At 44.9% G+C, this 18,513-nt stretch overlaps 2 non-coding genes across 2 annotated transcripts; both read right to left on the bottom strand.

Annotated features, from left to right (window-relative positions):
• Positions 1-13,603: 13,603 nt before the first annotated feature.
• trnav-uac lies at positions 13,604-13,676 on the bottom strand. Its single transcript has one exon. It is a non-coding gene; the product is annotated as a tRNA-Val (tRNA).
• Positions 13,677-17,329: 3,653 nt separating this feature from the next.
• On the bottom strand, positions 17,330-17,402 carry trnav-uac. Its single transcript has one exon. It is a non-coding gene; the product is annotated as a tRNA-Val (tRNA).
• Between the last annotated feature and the right edge of the window lie 1,111 nt (positions 17,403-18,513).

The following is an 18,513-nucleotide window of genomic DNA, read 5'->3' as shown; positions in this document are numbered from 1 at the left end:
CTGCGTCCTCTCTAGCGGCCAGCAGGGGGCGACTTTTAAACCTGCGTCCTCTCTAGCGGCCAGCAGGGGGCGACTTTTAAACCTGCGTCCTCTCTAGCAGCCAGCAGGGGGCGACTTTTAAACCTGCGTCCTCTCTAGCAGCCAGCAGGGGGCGACTTTTAAACCTGCGTCCTCTCTAGCAGCCAGCAGGGGGCGACTTTTAAACCTGCGTCCTCTCCAGCAGCCAGCAGGGGGGCGACTCCAGCGGCTGCAGAAAGAAGTGTGATTGTATAGAAGTCTCTGAGAAAATGTTTCTACTTGTCAGCTGATTTATTCCCTCAGTAAACACTTTCCTGATGAGTTTATGGTCTCAGTCGCTAGTTTCAAGTCTTCTTCAACACAGCATGATGTTCATTTAGTAAATTATGGTCCCGTTTAGAGGAACAGAGACCAGGAAGCAGGGGAGGCTTTAGGGCGGGGCTACAAGCTGATTGATAAGTCGCTACCATGGCGACCTGTCAATCATTGAATAGCTGCTGTTCTGTGTAGTGTTTTTTATTAAACAGCACGTCATGTTTAAGTCTGTTAGTATGGTGTTTTTTAAAGTAAATTGTTTTGTTAACCTTTTTGTTTTTTATAATTTTAACTGTGATTAACGTTTTAGTTTAGTTTTTTTATATTCAGGATGTGTTGACATTATTTGTTAGTAGGTTTGTTGTAACACTGTTCTGGGGCCAGTAAGTTTCACGTTGATCCCTGGGGTGTATTTTGACGTGTCTGTGTCTCGCCTGGCTACCTGCTGGTCACTGCAGTATATCTACCCCGCTCCTTCAGCCACTCACCACCAAGTTACTCTGCCTGCCCGTCAGCTCATTATGAGTTCATTCTCAACTTTACAAAAAAAAATCACATTTCTTACAGGTATTAAAAAGTCTGCTGCTAATCGGTTTAAAAAATGCTCACAGACCTTGTTTGATAACCTTTCATTTTCTTTCCATTAAACCTGTGATTGGAAATTGGAAAATATCAAATAGGCCAGGTTTCACTCATAAAATATGTATCGAGAAAATGTTAATCAAAGTAATTTAAGTCACAATATGGTGTTTTTAGTAGCCATTTCTTTTTCTTCTTTTTTTATCAAGTTCAATCAGAACTCTTTAGGGGATTCAACACAATACAGTAAACACAAGGAGCTAATTAAAGGACGGCCTGTGGCCAGAACTATTGATTATAAAATATCTTGCTGAGGCCGCTGAAAACATCCAGCAGAAGTTAATGATTCAAACTGCGGCGCTCACACTGTCGATATGCTGCATATCAATGTAAATAATGACAAGCCAATGAAGGATTTACATAATCTTCTTCTTCTTCAAGCAAATATTGTTTGAGAGTCCAGCTTTGCAGGCTGTCTGGTAGCATTATGTAGTCGACAGTGTCAAGTGCAGCTCAGATCCTGAATGAGAGCCGTCTCAGCGCTGCGGGGTCCCGGTATCGCCTCCACTGTCATCCTGCCTGTTTTATTACACACCCAATTTCACACCTTTCCACTTCTGGGGCAAATAAACGTGACAGCAGCACCTCGTCTGACAGCAGAAGATTATTCGCACTGTGGGGATCAAACGACTGGAGAAGCGGTTGGCAACAGAGACGACCTGTCGTTGGCCAGAGAAATCCCGTTTATTACACACAAAGTATTATGTTGATTCCCAAACCAGATTTATAAACTGTAAGAACAATATTTCTTTGTTCACTGACAGGAGATTCTAATATCTTCTTCTGGAGCAGAAAGTTTAGATACAGTTGTTATATTTAGCACAATCTCTTCCGTTTAAACAGCCCAAGAACAAAGGCCATATCTGTAATTTTATCCTGGGTCCCATTTTTCAGGTAGTATTTCTACAGAAAATGTTTGAGTCCGTGCTTCAGACGGAAGCTGAACCGGCTGCAGTAGCTGCAGCGTACTCGACTGTTACACCAGTGGCCTGTACTACGAAGCGAGGTAAGTGGCTTATCCAGGTAACTTCTGTAACGCTCGCCACGCGGCTACTCCGACACGCCCTCAGAAACAGCGAGCTGCAGCACGCAGCTCTCCTCTCCCTTCCAAACACTAGCTACCCTCCAGGCAGTCAGTGGACATAAAGTTGTTCCTGTGATGTAGAGACAGAGCTCAGGTAAAACTTTATGGATACAGATTAATAACTCACCGCTCTGAAACTCTCGCTGACCCGCCCTTCTCTGCTTCTGATTGGCTAGTAGTCCTTAACTAGGAACTGAGCATGTGCAACTCCCAACAAAGATCATGTAGAGACAAGATGTATCACTCCATAGCTAAAACGAAGCCTTCAACACAGGCTGAAAAGAGGAGCTGCAGCCATGTGCAGTAGGACAAAAATATAACCATGTAAACCTGCTCTGGTAGAACCTCTAAATAAGATGAGGAACCTAAAAATGAGCAGAATAACACCTCTTCAAAACAAAATAGCATAACAGCGACACCTGGTGGGCTGAACACAAAGTGTTTGTGGGTAAAGTGACAGAGACAACGAATATTTTGTTAATAAACAAAAGGAAAACACATACCTGTAGAAAACAATGCACATATTAATGGCCTTCTGGCTTCCTCTTATTGCACCTCTGCTTCCTAAACATTCAAAAATACAGCGTTTACTCTAGGAAAGGGACGAGCTACACTGGTCACATGACAGCCCGCCTGCCGTGGTAAAAATGGCGGCTAGAAAGTTAAAATGAATATAAATATGCGTTGAAAGTTATAACATAAAAACAGTACACTAGCCCAGCAGCACTTTTCCACACGACTTACCCTCAGCAGTGTAAAACGAAACTGAGGGAAACGGAGCACTACGGAAGCTGAGGAGGTACAGAAGGGATAGTGTGCAGCTAGGGTCATTCCCACAGGAAACATTAGCAAAAATAAAAATAAAAAATTCACAAATATTCAGTAAAATCATTAAATGATGAATAAAATTCAGATGCTTATTTGAAATTAAGCATTTTTAAATCTGTTACACTAGCAGCTCGTCTACGAACAGAAGAAACTCCTCTTCCTCGTTTCCACCGGCGTCTTCCTGCAACAACTGGCCTCTCACGAGATTTCCAGTGAAAGACTAAGGGTGTCACAGCGAGTCACTCGAAGGAGATGGCAAAGCATATCCGTGATCGAGCCAAACTGCATTTAAAAAAACAAGCGTTTTAAAAGTTGTTCGCCTTGCGGACGGACCTGACAAATGAATTCATACGTTTAACAAATCGGCACCGTGATGTAGTTATTTCAGCATACTTTTGATCACTTTATTGCAATTTAATCACAGCAGAATGTTTATTTTGGCTTCATACTTCTGTAGTAACCCAGATTAAAGGCGAATATTCGCGGGTTGTGAGTAACGCGAGGTAAAAATTTGCTTGCCCTTCTTATAGAACACACCAGTAAGACCTGTCGGGTATCTCCAGCTCTCTCAGGAGAAACGGGTGACATTTTCTGGTTTCATTTTCTGCACTGAAAGGATTTTCATAAAATATCTGAGGCAGAGCTCAGGCCTTTCTTTATGACTGCTGAAGATTTTCTGTAGAATATATTGCACATTACAACACACGGTCCTTTAACAGTAAAGAAACAGGAATGAAGAAATGTTAATTAGTTTCTCTGTGGTTTCTGGACTTTATTGCCTACAGACCTTGTTTCCACAGAGCTATTTTCTTTCAGACTACTTCCTGTCCCCTTCTTCTAATCCTAAACCCACACACACATTCTCCCACTTTTGTGTTCTGACTGCGTCATTTGCATGTGAACACACCGTGCTACATTTCCCAACATTTCATCAGCCCAGGTTGGTTTTATTAGTGCGGCTCACTTACAGCTCTGACGCCTTAAAACAGACAGGTGCGTGTGTGTTCTGGCTTCCCTCCGAGGCCGAGCTCAACTCACATACATGTATTTTCATGCGTTACCATACCATTATGGTAATTAATGATACAATTAACGCTTATCATATCTGTCGTGCCAGGCCATTAGCGGCTCAGCCCCTCTGGCTTTCTATCATTATGTTGCTGCAGAGCATGCAGAGAGAGAGCAGGAAGTGTGGATGTGATAAAAAGCAAAGTGAATATCAGGACAGGGGTAACGGTTAAACAATTAAGATGTCAGGATGACATGCTCATTCTGCGGCTGCTGCTCAAGTACGTAACTCAGATGCAAGATCAGAAAAGAGTTATTAAATCCAAGCGACCTGCGTGTGTTGAGAGGACAATTTGAGGAGGAATAATGAAGTCATCTGACGGCACAAATGACGAATTCACTAATTTCTTTGTCTATCCGAGGTGTTCTGAGTGCGGAATTATTTGAGAGGTAAAACGTTTCAGATAATACACGATCGTCCCCTTGGATTGGTGTTTGTCCACATAATGAAGTTCAATATTCCTTTTAAAGGGGCTTTATTGACATAGGAAGCAGACCAGGGACGTAGGTATAGACTGTGCAGCTGTACAGGGGGCCCGTGACGGGAGGGGCCCCGCCAGGTTACAAGCAAGACTTTGTGGTATTTGTGTCACATAGCCGACAAATGCAGCGATGATTGCTGGGTAATATGTGTATGGCTGCCCAGTCTTAAGTTTTTATTTAATCATGTGACAAGACTCCAGAAACCGGGTGAAACGCAAAATCTGACCAGTAGATTTCAAGAAGAGACGGGGGAGAACAGAAGAGGAGCAGAGGGTCGCACTGCTCCCAGATAAGACTGTTTTGGATTACTGAGGACACCGTCAAAGATTTCTCTCAATGCACGCTCGTCAGACGCCTTCAAATAGGCGAGTAACTTTACAAGTGCTTTTTCATTTGGTGTGGCTGCCGCGCCGCTGTTTTAAAGGACGTCATCATCTCGGGGTCAGCTCGCCGCTGAGCACCTGTTGGATATTGTGGTTGAGGAGGCCACCTTTCATTTTGCTTTCTTATTCGCCGTAACGTCTCGCCTCTCTGTCGAAGAGGAATGTGGTTGTCGTGATTCAGGAGGTTTTTGTCTGCGTCATTTCAGCTCAGTGGACTCCTCCTCCTGCACTCAGCTGTTTGTAGTGACGTTCAGGATTGTGACGGTGACGGCACCGACCACGCTCCTCATAACTTTCTCTTTGTAACTTCTGTACTTTGCAAAGACAAAGGTCTAGGCTTGACAGTCCGACTGTAAAATCCATCACATGATGGTGCTTTGCTTTAGACCGCCGCTGCGTCCGGGCGCAGCAACACAGCTGCTGCAGCAGAACTGACGAATTTAATATGTTAATATGGAAAGAAATCGATTTAAGGAGCTTTAAATTAGGTAGGTTAGGTATTTACTGCATCTAATCTTATCAGTTGTTGCAACAAGGCATATAAATTTGCCAATAAAGGGTTCCCTTCTAGACGTGTGTGTGTGCTTCCTAACTGTGGAGCCCAAGGGCCCGTCATAACAGCCTGCACAGGGGCCCGTTGTTTCTACCTTACGCTACTGAAACAAACGTTTACAAGTGTGAAATCAAAACATGTACATAAACAGAAGTGTTGTGATTTTATATGCAGAAAAATAAAAATATGAATGAGTCCTTTAGCTGCCAAATGCTGCGTTCACACTGCGGCCCTTCATGCTCAGTTCTGGTTTATCGTTTATTTTTTTGTTTGACAGTTCACAGTATTTTTTTGAACATGACAAGTGTGAACTGGCCTTGGCCTGAAAGTTTGAAAATTGCTAACTTTCCGGTTATGTGTTAAGCTAAAGCATTATCTTATTTCTGTAAATTTCTGTTCAGCTTTTACGTTGCTCACTGCAAGGAAGTACAAGAAAGGACATTAGACCATCAGTCAAGGCTGACCTCTTTTCAACCATCACACACCATGTATACAGTAATTATCTCAACACGACTGACATACTGTATCTAGAAACACGCGGTAATTATAACATGACTGACAAACTAAGGCTACCTTCAGACTGCAGGCCAATGGGACCCAAATCCGATTTTTTTTTTGCCCATATGTGACTCAGATCTGATCTTTTTATGACGGTGTCAACAGGCCAAGTCACACGGAGTCTGAACTTTTCCAGTTCGGAATTGGGCCGCTTCCATATCCAAAATCTTTGACGTCACTGTAGAGCAGCTGTTCTGCTGCAGACGGAGCCGCGCTGAATGAAACACAACCACAAAAAGCCATTATTAAACATGTGGCTCTCTTCTTCCTCTACCTCGCTATCATCTGCTCACAGATTCCCTTTGTTACGCCTGAAATCCCGCGGACCGGAGCTTTTCTGCTGAGTTACGTGCAGGCTGCAGAGGGAGGGAGCGAGTTGTGGGGCGGTTGCATTGTACGGCGCCAGAAACTGTAAAGAAAAGAACAGATAGTTGTGAACACCCGTGAGAGGACAAAATAAAACGGGAGTATCCCGCGAGCTAACCGGAGTTAACCTCTGTTGCTCCTTGTTTACTTCTGCAGCCTGCAACAGCTGCTGCTGCGTATGACGTCCTGTTGTTCTTCTGCGCACGCGGGTCACTTTCAGGCCGCAGACAGTTCACACAGGAATCTGATGTGGGCCACATTTATACTGTAATGTGAACTGTCAAACACAAAAATCGGATCTGGGAAAAAATCAGAATTGAGCGTTAAGGCCTGCAGTCTGCACGCAGCCTAAATAACAGGGGGCATGAGAACAGTAATGGTACCAGTATTACAGTGTCATGGTATTTGTCCTGGGGAATTGTTTACTGCACCTTCAAAACCTGCACCATCTACCTAAACTCCACAATCGGGGGGGCTAGACTGTCAGCACAGTGGGGGCGGAGCTTCATCACGGGGCCCACCTGCCACAAAGTCATTTATACCAAGTTTACATGACCCCGGACTCGCACCGAAAGTCCACTGAGTGCTCGTGAAGTGTCTCTCCGCTCCTCTCTGGAGACAATATGCAGCCATTTTCTAAATAAAATACCCTGTGCAGACCCCCGATCGCACATCAACAATAAACACAGTTAAAACAGACAAAAAAACCCAAGTTAACTACGTAGCTTACTTAATGATAGTGGAAGCACAAGAAGCAAGAACTTATCACTAAACCAACAAAATCTAAACATCTGCAAAATCAGGCAGGCAGAACGCTCTGAGGACGGAACTAAACCGCGGCGCACACTGTGTGAGTCCGGGGCGATAAATGGCAGCAAAAGTCCATCCCCCAGAATTCCCATGATGCATGGCGGTGAAGAGAGTGTTGTTAAAATTTGCTAATAAGTTTCCTGTTTGTATGAAATACAAAACTTACTTTGTGACTTGAATGTAGTGTTTTTTCATGAGGTGGTTTACTGTTGAGACCAGGAGTGAAGGGACTTTTTCGGCTGCACGGGGTGGTGTTCACGCAGAATCGTCACCTGCAGGTAATTCTCTCACGCAGTCGTGTCTGTCGGCATCTGACAAAACATTTGCGACGCACGTACTGGGGCCCCTACCCAGCCGGGGGCCCTGGGTCGGCCGCCCCCATACACCGATGCGACCTCCGCTTATGTCCACAATCCAAGCCCACGTTCCTTCTGGGCCGCTGCGCTCCTCCTCCTCCTCCGCACGCCATCAGAGCAGCGGCGTCCCTCTCTGACTTCAAGAAGCTCCTGAAAACTCTGCAGAGAACACTTCCTGTGATAACACCTCTAACCTCTGACATGCACTTCCTGTGCTCTTCTTCTTCTGTCTCCTTACTCTTACTTCTTCTCCCCCGGTGTTTAGCTCATTGATGCCTCTTACTAGTACATATTGCTCTCGCTGGTATCTATTGTCGCTTGTAGATCTCCTACTTTATTGATGCTCGTGCGTCGGTTCTCTAATGTAAGTCGCTTTGGATAAAAGCTTCTGCCAAATGAGGAAATGCAAATGTAGCAAAATAATTTCCTCCTTTGTTTGCAGGATTTCAGAGCTTGTTTGCTGAAGCTGCAGAAAACACGACCGAGACAACCAGACAGCAAATGTGAGTAAAATGAAAAAGTAGGAGTTGAAAGAGGCTCCGAAGAGCCGCAGAGGTCAGAGATCATTCTGACACAAGTTTAATCATTTATCAGGGAAGTGATCCGGAATTCTACAAATCTACATCTGTGCTTAATTAAAGCATCAGCTACTGAAACTCGGAAAGAAACTCCGGCCGCCGCTGCCAGTGATGCTTGGACTCGTCGGGAGAGAGTGGCGTTATGTCACCCAGCAATAAGTAGAGTAGCTAATATTACTTTTTCAGGAGTATATGCTGAGTAACTAGTCAAATCAAACAAGCGCTCCGCGAGGTAGCCATGGCAACTGGCGGGATCCCGTGAAACTGTCGCGGTCGTTCTCTCGTCTCACGCGCACGCCCGCTGCCAGAGTTGAAATGTCAGAGTTTTTCCTGCAGTTTATCAATAGAATCAACAGGCGACCACCTTTGCTGCTGTCTGTTATTCATTAAAATAATCTATGGGGGGGTGGTTATATTTTTTTCTGCTTTTCGAGGGCCGCAGCTTAACCTCGTCCGTCCAGCCCAAAGCTGGTTTCTCATTCCACTCTCTGCTGTGTCACACACACACATACACACATATTGCAAAGAGCAGTCTGAGCAGCGCGTCTGCAGTCTGAACACATCCGAACTGTCACTGCGAGGCCACGGCGCTGACCGCTGCGCCTGCATACAAACACTACCGTGTAATTTGCATCTTAAACACATTTATTTCTGTATTTGTTCTGCTTATGCCGGTCAAAATGTCCCCTCATGCCACTTTTTGGTTTTTCAATCTGAAATGTGTGGCGTCCCTGAAAGCTCTGATGGGAGATAATAAAAAGGTGTGCGATTCAACAGATATTTATCTCAGCCGGGTCGTTTCCCTTTCAGTGCCAAAGGAGTGACATTTTCAAAACGCGCCTCTTTTGATCGCAGCTCAGATTTTTACTGTCTGAAGCGGTTAGGACCAGACAGGAGGCGTTTGTCTGAAATTATCCCGTCATGCTCTGTTAGACTGACAGTCCATTAAACAAAAGCAGCAAACCGCTGGTCTGAATCTGCAATGTGAGCCGCAGCTGAATCAGCTGACAGGCAATTGCTGGTCTTTGTTGAAAGTGCGTACATTGGCAAGAATATTAAGAGAAAAGGCCGAGCGTGTCAACTAGAGTTGGCCCCTGCTGGCCCCTGCTGGCCCCAAGTACCGCTGGTATCCCCAGTGTTCCCATGTCAGTGAAACAGTCTCTTCTTCTTTGGCTTCTTTTCAGCTGGTGAGGAGTGGGATCACATCCATATTTTATAACCAATCCAGGTTAATGACAACATCTCCGCAGTGTGGTCGACTGTATTGACATTTAATTTGAGTGATCACAGAGGACGACAGAAAGTCCTTCCTCACTGTGTGCAGATTAAGTTAAAGCTTAAGTTTTCCCCAAGATTTATACTCTCTGGAAACCATTAAGGAAAAGTTCTCTTTTAGGGCAGTTTAGCGTTGACGTACTCTGACTCTGCTGTCTCACTGCTGGATTGCAGTTTGAAGCAGTGCAGCTGTCCACACCTGCTTGCATCTTTTTGGCAGAGCCGTAGACTCGAGACTTGGACTGAAGTCGAATGAGACTCACAAAGATGTAACTTGACTGCGGGAAGACTTGATTGTCTAAATGAAACAATTACTACCATTTTATGTTTATAACATTTAATCCATCTCACAGTACTCTAACAAAAAGTGTCACATGTTAATCTGGTGAAATCCTGAAAAACATAAATATAATAAATGCATCACACTGGCCGCACAGCTCGAATATTTAAAGGAGTCTGAAAATATTCTATATCATGTTTTTGTGAACAGACTTAAACCACCTGACGTGTCTAAACCAACGACTCCTGGACTGCGGTCGAAAAGTCAAAAAATACCTCCTTTCCTCACCACCTGTCCTCGACCTCGATGGAAAACGTCATGAGGTCAAGGAAAGATGTGAAGGAGAATTCAGAAGGACTCTTTTCTAGGCGACGTGATGATACGGCGGCGGATGTTACTGACGTGACCTGCCGTGATGAAACTACAGTGTCCACACTACAAACAGCGCCTCTCTGACACTGCGCCCCCTGCTGTTTTAATGCAGGCCGTCTACAGGTGGACAACACGGTGGAATATTAGCTTCATAATGAAGATAGCAGAAAGGCCTGTAGGGTAGCAGTGACCAGATAATGGAACAACATGAATCTTAACGTGCAGCTCTGTGATAAAATACGATTTTACCCACAGCCCATAAAAAAAAACTATAATCGAAAATCAATCAGTGGCGGTCAGCGCTGATAACGTGGCAGGTCGCCACAAATAAATCCACGTGTGGGAGACACTGAAATAATACATTACATTTACTGGAGAGGTCGACAGCTTGATCATTGCCTTTATTAAGGCGAGGGTGTCGGCATCTGAAGTAAAATAATTAATGATATTGCTGAAGGCTGGAAATACATAACGTGAGCCTCCACGCTGCGACATTCTCCTCACTTTGAGCATTTTACCAGCTCGCATGTAGGTCTCAGGTCAAGACATATATTAGAGAGTTATGGCATCAGAGAGAAAAGGCTGAACAGCCAGAGGTAACTTGATCCACATCCTTTATCCGTCATGGTCGGGGTTTCTTGTTTTATTGTAGAAAATTCTAATACAACACTTTATAGCTTATTTCAACATTCGGACACATAAAACGGTGCCGAAGGAGCTTCAGATTACAGCGAAGCCAAAAGAAAGAAGGAAACTGTGAGAGTCTCGTTCAGGAATCATAATGTGCGTCTGGATAGCAGCACTTTGCTAAATGTGCTCAGTGGGTTTTATCGTTTGAGTTTAAGAACGTGCAGCGCTTTAAGTGTTGCTGCCGCAAGGAATTGTGGGACGGTATTCTCTCCTTTCCTTTGGTAAAGGACGGTCCGGTGTACCCAATGCTAAAGGAGATAAGGAAGCGTTTAGAGAATTCGACCAGCTCTTATCATGGCTGCCACTGAAAGACTTCGGGGTCACTTCTCTCAGTGAGGAACCTTCCTGAGCAAAAAAGACTTTTCCACCGCAGCCTAAGATGGTGAACGTGGTAAACATTATACCTGCCAAACATGAGCATGTTAGCGTTGTCCTTGTTAGCATGCTGATGCTGAAGTGCAGCCTCAAAGAGCCGTTAGCATGGCTGTAGAAGGATTTACAGTTGTATTTTACAGTCGCATTCTAAATCCAATCAAACATTGAGTGTGCACTCAACATATACTCGGGCGTTTCTGTCATCCTGCTCTCCTCCATAATTCATCAGTTGAGCTGAGCAGAAGGCAGCAACATAAGGAAACACATGAGGGACGTAGAAGCTGCCTCCCTGAAGGGTTGGACCGGGGTGGACGCTGCGGCAGCGAGAGGAGGCATTAACATGAAGAAGCAGGCAACATGGTGAGTGGATCCCTCAGGGCCGTGATGGATGGAGGAGAGGAAGGCAGCGAGCTGAGCCTCGAGGATGCTGAAGAAAGAGCTCTCTGGGACGGAGGAACAGCTCAGACAACCGACTGCAGCTGAGCTCGAGTAAATCCAACTGAACTCCACTACAGAGAGTTATTAGAAACACCAGGTTTAATCTGTCTTTTGTCTTTCCAGTCCTTCAGTCCACACACACAAACACTCCCTGCTCATGTGCTTCTTACTCTGCTGTTGTTGTGTATTTCGGTTCAGTGTGAATCTGAACACAGGAAGTTATTCTAGGTGCACTTCTATTAAAATGTCTCTGTCCCAAAGAAACAAGAGGACTGTGATGATTTAAAAAACTACTGGATACCAGACTTGTTCATTTCGTTGAAAACGACGTTTTGTTTAGTGGACACGGAGCACAACAGCTTAACCTCCCTGCAGCTGGAGAGAAAATGTCATTTCTGGAGTCAGCAATAAAAACCTTTTCTGGTTTTATCCTAATGTGAAACTGTCATTTCATTCAACTACACCTGCACGTACATGTTTTCTATTTTAATTTCCAAAAAAGCCTCTTTGATTTATTTTTGTTCTGTTTGTTTCATATAACTTCAGAGGTTTCCCTCTTCAACCACAGCGTGCCTCCACTTTCAGCTTTCTTTCACAGCTGGAGCTCTTCAGTGATCTGTTGTCAGATTACAGAGATCAACTGAACCAACGCTCAAACACGAGTGACGGGACGACCTGAAGACAGCGCAGAGGAGACAGATCTCTTCATGTGGTTGTCAATCTTGTAAATACATATAAATATATATTTATAAGTGGTGTCAATCGATTAAAAAATGTAATCACGTTACTGACAATAACAAGCCGAGAGTAAAAAACAAATGCATGTGTTGTGTTACAGTAAAGAAATGATGATAAACTTGTCCTCTCAGCTAAGTTTTGATGATTTAGAATAGATTAGAATTAGAATCTCTCAATATGCTGAGTAACAAAGCCTCAAGAAGGGCTCAGCATTGTCTTAATGAATTGCAGCCTAAAGCCTGGTTCACACTACAGGATTTGAAGCCAGATTTGCCGCTCGGCCGCTCGATCGGCGGTCGCCAGTTGTTATGTGTGAACTACTCAACAACGCATCAAAACGGCTCCCCGACGCAGTCATGTGGTGTGAACGAATTCAAGAATCCCGTCACAAGACGGCAAGTTGTGTAGTCTGAATAGCAGGACCAGCGGCCGACGCTGAAAGTCGTGTAGCCTGCACGAGCCTTTAATTGGCAGACAACCACATAAAGAACAGTTACAAAGTAATGTCCGCCCTCTTTGCCGTTTTACTGCCATACAATTCATGAACGCTTGTGACAATAATTCCCCTCGAAGGTGGCTTGATCTCCAACAATCTAGATGGGCCTGCGCTGGAATTACAGGAGGAAGCTGAGGTCAAACTTGGTAATATAATGAATTTGCGTTAAAAGTCTAATCACAAGTAGAGAATACACAGTATATATCCTGACTGATCCAGCTCCTCAGTGTGTCAAGGAAAGAGGACTGGATCGAGCGGATGTGCCGTACCGTGACTTCAGAACGAGTTTAGAGTCGTTCACGTTTTGCACACTGATGTCATTTCATTTCAAACAGAACCAACTGACTTGGCTCCCGATAAATTCTACATGCAGTAGCCCATAATCACAAAAGGAAAGCAGCTCTTTGGTTTGCATTTAAACACCGTAACAGGATTTAGAGCTTCAAGTCTTGGACACATGGATTTGGTCTGATAGGTCCGGGCTTCAGCTGGGCCACTAGAGACCACTCTTGGAAAAGTCCTTGTTATTTCTGAGCTGGACTGAGCTCCTGGGAACGTTACAAGCTTTAGAAACACTTAACCAGATGTGTGCATCGAATGTGATTGTGGAGACGTACTGACAGTTTTTGCTCTAACATCCACTGTGAACTCTGGGACATTAATAAATCACATCTCGGATCTCTTAACTCAGTGTGAGAAACAACAATAAAAATAAAGTTTTAGTAACTTGGACTTCCTTGGCACAAGCACAAGTTGCTGGTCCAACCAGGACACATGAGCACGTGGAGCTGGGAATCAAAGCACCGACGCTGAGATTAGCGGACGACCTGTCGCTCAGTACAGGTAACATTTCCCTTTGTTTCTGGTAGAAAGCCACTTCAACTTCAGACAGTAAAGTTCTGGTTCCACTGGGGATTGAACCCAGGACCTTCTGCGTGTAAAGCAGACGTGATGACCACTACACTATGGAACCTCTACCTTTCCTGCTGGCCTACATGAACATGTACATATTAACATTGAACATATTATGTGTGATCCATGCACGACTGCAGCTGGGGGCTCCTCGCAGCGCCACGCAACTTTCTACATTCTTCCCTCTCATGGAGAAAAGAAAAAGGTCAGGTCGCAAACACAGCCGCAGAAGGGTATAATTGTAGCAAAATGTCATATGATAATAATAATAATTATTATTATAATAATAATAAGACAAACATGCCTGATACTTTCACAGTCGGCCTACATGCTTACAGCTATTAATGATTCAGCAGAAAGAATCACAGTCTCCCCTCCATCCTGTCAGCAGCGCACTTGGTGTTAATTAGAAGGACGGCCATTTTATTCAATCCAAGTGATAAATATGCTAAAGAGAGTATGATGAGCTGGATACCATATTGTGCCAGACAGATTTTACTTTAACAAGAGAGTATTAAAATACTCCTTTGTCTGTTTTATTATTTATTTTTAATTATGTATTGATTTGTCACCGGGCCGGACAGGGGGGCAGACACAGGGATGGGGGGGCACAAACAGACAGCACAGAGAAAGGACAACACCTGCAAGAGAAGGGGGATGGAGGGTGGGGACAACAGGGAAAAGCAGTGGGAAACACCAACTGCAGAAAGCAACGAAACCTGCAATAGAACAGAGAGGGGGGAGGAGGAGAAAAACAACAAACAAACACAAACAATAATAAAAAAAATAATAATAATAGTAAAAGACAACCAGCCGAACAGCAGCAATAAACAGCTGACATAGTAAGACAACTAAGAGAAAAATGAAAACAAGAAACAGTCCAGCACACTAAATAAGCAACACAGCACAGCCACGAGAGCTGGAATAATAATTAATTTAAATATGTAACTGAAAGAAAAGCATCAGGAATAATTCTACCAGGGACAACCTACATTTGTTTGTGTCTATGTGTGAGACTGTGTGTGTCTGTGTGCGTGTGTGTACATGTGTGTGTGCATAAGCCTGTTAAAGAATGTAGTTGTTAGTGAGAGTAGGACGCCACGACTGTAACAGGCAGGCAAGAACCCCAGTAGCCAATAGGGGTGGGAGAAAGAAAAAAAAAATAAAAGACTCCCAGATGCACCGCGATGCAAATGTAGAAGACCCCGACCCAACCAACAGACGCCCCCCACAAAAAAAAAAAATGTATACATGCCACATACATGCTACATACCAAATGCCAGTTGACAACACAATGCAGATGGAACGCAAGAAACGTAACCCAACATAGACCAGTGCTCCCCCCCAATCACCACCCCACCGCCGCACAGCGAACAACCAAAACGCCCAAATGCCACGCAATCATCAACACCAATGCACAAGTGACGAGCCCAACGCGCGCACTGCGCGAGCACGGCGACACCCAATGCCCAGCAGCCCCCCGCGAATCCTGCGTGCGAGGTCGGGCAAACGAGAGAGAGAGAGATCGCCAGAACACAACAGCGAAAGCCAGCGGAGAGAAACACCAGCAGCAAGTCCCAGCCCGGCAGCAAACGCGCCGCGCAGGTCACCGTGCATCTGCCAATAAAAGTCCGCCGCCCCCACCGACCGCCGGAAAAACTAAGGCCGCCGGCGCCAGCCGACATCCCCCATGCCCAGTAGGCCACCAGGCCACCGTGCAACACCAGCCAAAACAGCAACGAGGCAAAATCAACCAGCTCAGCTGCATGCCGCCAACCCACCCACCCGTCAAGGGCCGAGAACTCCAGGCACAAACCCAGAACAAACCGGAGCACAGCCCTGCCCACACTGCACATCCCGAAAACTAACTATATACCTCAGTATCCAGAGGGGTCCGACAACTGGCCGACAGAGAAATGGGGAAGCACGGATCCGAGGCCAATGAAGCAAAACAGGGACGCAAACTGGTCCCTCCAAGCCAACGAGGAAATGCCTCCCCCGGACTCCAATGCACAAACTAAACGAGCCAGCAGCCATCCAGAGACCCTGCCCAGGGAAAAACACAATGCATCAAGATGCATCAACAATCGCCCCACAATCCCACCGCAGCCCTCCAAACCGAAACCGGATCAACCCGCGCAGAGACCCCCACCCCCAGAAGCCAGGGCACCCTGCGACCCCCGAAAGCGCAAAGGACCCCAGACCGCATGTCCTGGGGGAAGCTGCGGCCCGCCCCGAGGAAGAACAGCAGAAAGCCGTGCCGGGAAGCTCCCCGCCGCCAGGGAGCGATAAAGCGGGAGAACCAGGCCAATAGTCCCCCAGCCCAGCCAGAGGCATCCCTCCCCAGAATGCAGGCAGAGCCAGCAGCCCCGGAGGCCGATCTCATCCCCGGACGGGGGCCCAGCCCCCCCAAGGAGGAGCACCAAAACCTACCCCGACAACACCGGCCATGTGCCCCATATATATCGTTAACTGTATATCCTTCTAGCTACATCAGTTTGTATTCCTCAGAAGTCAGCAAAAGTTGTAGGAAGCTATATTTCCAAATGTTTTTACATGTATTGGCATTTTTAACATTTTCCTGAACAACGTTTGGTTAAAGAAGATGACTTTCAGAGACTGTTTACTGTAACCAGCTACCTAATAACCCTGACAAAACATTTCTACATCAAGTTACATGCCAGAGCTCGACAATAACGGTCTCTAATGTTCTCTAATCTGTATCAAGTGGCAGCCTCTGGGTCTGAAAACCATGCAGACGGAAGTAAATTGTTTTGTTAACCTTTTTGTTTTTTATAATTTTAACTGTGATTACATTTTAGTTTAGTTTTTTTTATATCCAGGATGTATTTAATAAACAACTAAACATGTTAAAAGAATAAAAGAATAACATAACTAAGTCTTTGGTTTTGTTGTGACACTGATAAATAACTTTTGGAGGGAGGGCCAATAAGTTTCAAACCCACTGGCCCAGTTGCAAAGAAGTTTAACGTTGAGCCCTGCAGAACAAGCTTCAGTATTTGATGCTAGTATTTATTGTTTATTGTTGTGTGCTGCCATCATTCAGCTACTACTCAAGAAGTTGGGATTTTTTCATATGAGTTCACAAGTAGGAAATCCCCCATGTGGGGGGGCAGGGTACTTTTTCTAGTTGGAGGTGAGGAAAGCAGCTCTTTGGTTTTCATTTAAACACCGTAACAGGATTTAGAGCTTCAAGTCTTGGATACATGGATTTGGTCGGATAGGTCGCATCTGTGAGCTGCCATCTTTAATCTTCCTCACTGATACTGTCTGGGTTCAAGTCCGGGCTTCAGCTGGGCCACTAGAGACCACTCTTGGAAAAGTCCTTGTTATTTCTGAGCTGGACTGAGCTCCTGGGAACGTTACAAGCTTTAGAAACACTTAACCAGATGTGTGCATCGAATGTGATTGTGGAGACGTACTGACAGTTTTTGCTCTAACATCCACTGTGAACTCTGGGACATTAATAAATCACATCTCGGATCTCTTAACTCAGTGTGAGAAACAACAATAAACATAAAGTTTTAGTAACTTGGACTTCCTCAGCACAAGTTGCTGGTCCAACCAGGACACATGAGCACGTGGAGCTGGGAATCAAAGCACCGACGCTGAGATTAGCGGACGACCTGTCGCTCAGTACAGGTAACATTTCCCTTTGTTTCTGGTAGAAAGCCACTTCAGACAGTAAAGTTCTGGTTCCACTGGGGATTGAACCCAGGACCTTCTGCGTGTAAAGCAGACGTGATGACCACTACACTATGGAACCTCTACCTTTGCGCTGCAGAAGGTTTCCATTGAGTCTGCTGTCTTCTATTTACATCTGATTAACTTACAGATCTCTCCATATAATCAATGCAAGGTTGTGGCAAAGGTCTAAATACTTACTTAAACGACAGTTTAGATTTTTTTCTAAAAGTTGCTGAAATGTGTTTCCACTTTAGCTGCAGAAAATTTTTATTTTACACGACTGACGCTGCTCGATCAACAGCTGTGTGAGGAAAGAAGAGGGTATAAATATAAAAAGCCTCCTTTATACATGTTTTGTGGAAGGAAATGCATTCATCATGTTTTTTACTGGCAAACAGTGTGAACATGTTTGCAGAACTGCTGAGGCTGTGTCAGGCGTCAGTCTGCAGATACAGAAAGACTCTCCAGCTCTCCTCCAGGCTGCAGCAGGTACAACCAGTGCTGTCAGAAACTAATCTCTGCTGCTTCACTGTGTCTGAAAACTGTTTTAAAGCTCAGAAAGACGTAAAATACCAAAGAGGTAGAGAGTCCGTCTTCCTTGGAGTCTCAGCAGAGATTACAGCTCCTACATCTTATAATTGTTCGGAGCGAGTGGCTCCTCGTACCAATTATAGCGCATTAGCAGCAGCCGCCAAAGTCATTTCATCGCCGCTCATCGGGGAGCTCAAAAAAATAAAAAATAAAAAACTCGCCTTCCTCTCGCTGCCTTCAGTCGCCCGCAGCAGCAAATGAGGATTTAAGATGGAGGAGATAAAATGAGATTTAAGGATTAGACAGAGAGATGTGAGTGAACTCTTGGTGACTTGTTTTAAAATGACAAGAGGAAGCGAGTACTGCTGCTGCTGACAGAAACACGGGGAAGATGGTTTAAATAAAGCCACACCAGAGAGAATCTTAGATGGCGTTAGCTGCATGTATTAATGATTCATATATCCAGTACATTTTATTATACTTCTGCATATTTTATCCCCATTTGGCGTCACTGAGCTGCACCTGTGTTGAATAAAGTTTTGGGCGTGAGTGTGAATCACGACAGGAAATAGCATCACCAAAACGTTTTGACCTTTTCTCTTTACAGCGAATAAATATCACCTGCGTAAAGTTGGGGGAAATAACTCTGATGACATCAT

Source organism: Micropterus dolomieu, linkage group LG20 (assembly GCF_021292245.1).
Source record: "Micropterus dolomieu isolate WLL.071019.BEF.003 ecotype Adirondacks linkage group LG20, ASM2129224v1, whole genome shotgun sequence".
In the NCBI taxonomy this organism is placed as follows: domain Eukaryota; kingdom Metazoa; phylum Chordata; class Actinopteri; order Centrarchiformes; family Centrarchidae; genus Micropterus; species Micropterus dolomieu.
This window is presented reverse-complemented; position numbering and strand designations above follow the sequence as displayed.